This window comes from Asparagus officinalis, chromosome 3 (assembly GCF_001876935.1).
Source record: "Asparagus officinalis chromosome 3, Aspof.V1, whole genome shotgun sequence".
NCBI lineage: Eukaryota > Viridiplantae > Streptophyta > Magnoliopsida > Asparagales > Asparagaceae > Asparagus > Asparagus officinalis.
In genome coordinates, this window is record NC_033796.1 from 56750548 (window position 1) to 56756547 (window position 6000).

A 6000-nucleotide genomic window follows, 5' to 3' on the forward strand; every position below is an offset into this window, starting at 1 on the left:
AATCTTAACAATAAATCTATAAGCTTAACAACCATTCAATAACCTCAACAACCAATCAATAACCTTAAAAATAAAAGCATAACCCTAGCAACTAACAAGTCACGAGTTAATAATAACATTCACAACTAACAACCACAAGTCAACAGTAACCTCCACAACTAACAGTCACTCGTCAATAGTGACTTTCACAACTAACAGTCACACGTCAATAGTAACCTTCAAAAAAATACTCATAACCTTAACAACTAATGTTTATACTTAACAACTAACAGACCACATGTTAACAGTAACCTGAACATCTAACAGTAACCTTCACAACTGATCCATAACCTTAATAACTAACACATAACCTTAATAATTAATGAATGTCCTTAACAACTACAAGCTAATCTTCACAACTTAACTGTAACCTTCACAATTAACACAACATGCAACATCATAAACAACTAAATTATGCGGTAAAAATCAATTATTTTGAGTTGTCATATGCGTCTCTTACATTTCGCTCTTATTCGTTCCTCTCTTTAGATCCAGGAGCGCTCTAGAGGCATTTTTAGTGCTGGTGCTGCCCTTAAGATTTGTGCGCTGGACTAGATTTTTAGGTTGATATGGACTTGTGGGAGGAGGGTGACTATCTGCGATGTCTTGTAGAACATCAGTAATTGATGTGCTAGCTTCATTCCACTCTGCTATACTCGAAGGTCCTTTTGCGACAACGTACCGTGACGTGTCGTCATCTTTGTTGAAATCGACAGGGACGATTGCTTTGGAAGTTGACTTGTCTGCCATTTTTCTGATCAGGGTGCAGTATTCCGCTCTAGGATGGGTTGATTTAGGGTTAAGGTTTTAAAATGGGGATGGTCGGTTCGCTTGGACAGAAGAGAGATAGGCTCACACAATCGACAAGGAGTAGTATTGAAAAGTGGAATGCGGTTAAATCAAAGGGCATTTTGGTAAAAAAAATTTAAATATAGGGTCACGTGGGAACGAGTTTTGGGGGCTAAAGGAATATGAGAAATTCTTTTGGGGGCTTTGGAATCGTTGAAAAAGTCTTTGGGGGGGTGCGGAATACTTGTTAGGGTTTTGGAGGACTAGAAGCAATTTTCCCTAAGTTTAATTTTCTATTTTTTATTTTTAAATTGTTCTAAAAATTCTTTTATTTGCAGTTTTTTTAAAAATTCATGATATTAATTTTTATTTATTAATTTTTTGGAATACAATATTTTGGATCATAATTCTTGGAATAATTTTTGTAAAAATAATTATCATAATTTATTATTGCATCTTATTTTACTTTTTTTGTTATGTTTAAAATCACAGGTCGTGATTAGAAAATGGTTGGATTGGAAGCTAATGACCTAAAAAATAGCTTCAATAAATGAGTTTAGAAATTGGTATATTTCTTGTTATTTTTAATTTTACTTTCACAATATAATTTTTCATCGTGTTCCAATCACTCACAATTTATTAATATGTTTTATATTTTTAGATATTTCTAAGAATGTTTAGTTATTTCTGAAAATTTTATTATTATTCGATTATTATGATTTTTGGATTTTTTTATTAAATTTTTTAATTTTTTGAAAAATGAAATTATCTATTTAATTTTTAATAATTGATTAAGTTTAATTGAGCTTGACTATTTTGCTTAATTTTTCAAATATTATTTAACTTAAAAACTTGAATATTTTACTTTTTGATAATATAAAATTTTCTGATCATAGTTATTATGATAGTATTTCTAATAAGTATTTATTTTGATTACGATTGTAGTCTATTTCTAATTTTAATATTCTATTTAAGGCCGTGATTGGAAAGCAGTTAGATTGATTATCAAAGTTAACTTCAATAACTATGCCCTTATTTTGGTAAATTTCCCAATATTTTATTTCTAGAATTTATTATTTTGAATCTATGTAAATTATATTGAAAAAATTTACTGTTAAATTAGGACTTTCATGTATTGAAATAATTGTAATTAATTAAATTAATTAAATCATTTTTTAAACAAACATTTTATATCAAATGTTTCCTTTTGCAATGGATGCCATGTGTTTTTATTAAATGAAAAATTATTATATCATTAAATATAACTTATATGTACACAAATTTTCTAAATTTAAATTAAAATGATTAATTAAGTATATTATACATTAAACATTAAATGTTTAATTTTATTGAAATCAATGAATAGTAATGATTTTTTGTTGATTTATTGATACTTATTTACTGATTTATTATATTAATATTAACTTATTATTTAACATATAATTATGAAACTAAAATTATATTATTATTTATTTACTGATTTATTAAAAATATCAATTATATTAATAATTTTTTGGATTTTTATGGAATTTATACATACAATTATTTGTTGTTCATCAACAAGATCTGTATACATCAAGGTCAAAAATTTTATTATTTTAAATTAACTATTTATTTAATGTTTACTATTTTCATAATTATTTTCTTATTTAATATTTTATTATGAAAGAAAAAAAATATTATTTATTTATTATTTATTTATTTAATGTTTTTATGAAATTTTAATTTACAAAATTTAAAATTAACTATTTATTTAAGGATTTATTACATTAATATTTATTTATTTTTAAAATATTATTAAGAGAGTAAAATTAATTATTTATTTACTAATTAATTAGATTATTATTTACTTACTTATTTAATATATTATATAAAATTAAATTTAAAATATTTAGATTAAATATTTATTTACTTATTTTATTTATTATTATGAAAACTAAAATTATATTATGAGTTATTTACATATTTATTATATTTTTCTGTTACATTAATATTTTTTAATTTGTAGAATATATATACACACACATATGGTTACATGTTATTTGGCAACGTGATCCATGCATTTAAAAGTTAAATTTTACAATTTTCTAATATTCACCTTAATAGCATAATAGTACATAGAATTATAAATAAAAATTTTAATTATTATTTAATAAAACAATATAGAACTATATTTTTGGGAGAACTAATATAAAATACGGTTATTTGATCATACAAAACATATGCTGGTTAGATTTTATAGAATATAATAACATATAATAAGATGGATAATTATGGTAAAATTATGATAGGGATTATTCTATATTTTATAATTGTCAAAATTAGTATTTAAACCATATTTCAATAAATTATTTTTATATTAAAATTTTTTTATTAAACCAAACTATATTAGCCAAAAATTTATAATTGTATATGACCAATTTTGAAGGTAGCTAGTTAGCATTTATTAGATAACATTTTTTCAACATAAAATAAATTTATTACATATTTTTAGTTATTATAAATTCAGATAATATCATTGTATAAATCACGCTAAGTTTTGGTGGTATTATAAATTATTTTTTATTTTATTTATTATCATCTCATTAATATGTTAATCCAGAAAAAACTAATTCCATGATTAATATGGAATTTTTATAACTTGAGCGACTGACATATTTTTGTGCTAATTATTAGTGATTATTATGATTTTTGAAATTTATATTATGATATATTATTAATTATAGTTTCTAATTTTATTAATTCATATAGTCATTTGATTTAAAATTATAATCTTGTTAAATTAATTTGTAGGTATTTTATTAGGATGTTTGGGACAAAATAATAAAATTACGGCATACTCACCATTAAATGAGCTTTAGGTAGATGAAAACAATATCATCTTTAAAGAAAAGAATCAATCGAACATGGGAAGGACGAAAAGCAAACACAATAATCTCATATGGAATTAACTTTATTCTTCTTGATAATGAGGCACATTCAAAATGTTATATATATTGATAAGTGCAAGTTAAAAATACAAATCTACTTTAATTGTGATGTGTTTTATTTAATTTTTAATAGAATACTCATGTATATGATTTTTGCCGTAAGAATGATGCATTACAACTGAAAATTTTAATACAAGAAGGAAAAATTCATATTTTCTTAAACATAAAGATTGTTACTGTAAATAAGATATGCAAACAAGTAAGCACTCCAGTATCCATTCATTTATGTTATCATACAAACATTAAGGTTTTGAGGAGGATGACGATTGTAGGCGTCTAAAAATGCCTATGGGTGCCCGCACACAGCTCAAGACAAAGAGAAGGTGATGAACGCCGTTATCCGAATCAAAGAGGATTATCCAACGCCGACAAGCGCATGAAGCGAATCGGCAAACTGTTGATGACACGACAACGAACCACCGCAATGGAAAACACCAAGTGGACCGCATGCGTTAATCAACTCAAAGCGTACAAACGCACCCAACAGTCAGTTAACACGCACGCATCATTCAGCTCGTGCATGTCAATCAGTGCGTGTGTCAGTCAGTTCACGATGGCGTTAATCAACGTACATTAATCAACTCGCGTTGAGCATACAAGTCAACACGACGGATGAGTAAACAAAATGGGAGAAACTACAAGTCCCGGAAGATCGGAAAAGTCGTAAAAACACAAGAAATCAGCGAAACTCAGCGCGCCGCGCGAGACGGACCAAACCGACCCGCGCCCACGCGGGTCGGCCAAGTCCGACCCGCGGCGGCGCGGGTCGGACAAAGCCGACCCGCGGTTCCCAACTGACTTGATATCATCCCCAAACGTGGTTAGGCTGTTGTTAACTGAAGATAGAGCCAAATCACTTGTTCTCATCCAAATAACCGCTTCTGAAGCCCTATAAATACAAGCCTAGGGCCTCCTTTCAGCGGGGGCGATTGATTATCAAGACGAGGAGGTGCTGCCGGATTGTGGAGTCAAAGGAGCACGAATTTCAGCGAGGGTTGACAGATCTTGGCGAGTTCTTCGGCATAAAGAAGGAGAGTTCGAGAGATCCGACGCCCGTTCCCGTCCGTCCCTTGAGATTAGGCTTGGTCTTAATCTCGAGAAGAGCCCTGATTTCGCTTGGTCGATTTCAGCGCTTCAAATCAAATACTTCCTCGGCGAAGGCGAAGCTCTGCCAAATTTTTCATCAACCGGATCCAGATCTAAGGCGGTCCACGGATAAACCCCGGCACAGGCAAAGATCCCACGCAAGCAGAAGACCGATAAACGATCTCTGCGTTTGTTTTGACGAGAGTTGTAAACTTTTGTTTTCATTGTGTAAAAGTCTTATAAAAAGACAATCTTTTTTTGTTTTCATTGTAACGACCGAAGTTGTAATGAATACCACAATGAATACAACAATTTTCGACGCAAACAAACTGGCGACCACAGTGGGAGCCAACAGCTTCGCTTCCGGAGCTGTCGTGTCGCAACCTCGGATCTGCATCCCGGTTGAAGAAGTGGTCGAGTACGAGTTCGACCAACTGAAGTTCGAGGAATATCTGTCGTCCTCCTCCTCCAGATCCTCCGCCTCTCGCAAGCGAAGGAAGATCAACGCCCCCGTTGTTGCGCTAGCTGATCCTTACAACGCCCTTCCGGTCTCCAATGAGTCCGGATCTGCAGATCTGAACTCCTCCTCAATTAAGGAGTTGAGTACAGAAGGCGCGCCTATTTTATCAAAGAGAACTCGTCAAAGGCAGCGCCAACGTTGTGCGCGCCAACTCGCTAGAGCCTTGGAGTCAATTGACGGGATCCGTTATGAGGCGGATCTGAAAATTAGGCAACGTCAAGCGCCCCAACAGCGGAAAAATGCCCTCTCCTCCAAATCACCAACAAGTGAATGGGTACAAGTCAAAAGGACCCGTTCAACTCTTGAAGAGCGGATCAAAAACCGTCGCGTACTGCTTGCGCGCGCGCTAATTCTTGCGCAAGAGGTCAAAAGATTGCAGAGGGAAGAAGTGGAAAAGAAGCCACCAAAACTGCACAAAGTTTGGAGGCCAAAGTCCAAGACGGCGGCCGAAAAGATCGAAAAATGCGGGTCACTCAAATCCGACCCGCCGGTCTGCGGGTCACTCAAATCCGACCCGCCAAATCGCGGGTCACTCAAATCCGACCCGCCAATCTGCAGGTCACCCAAATCCGACCC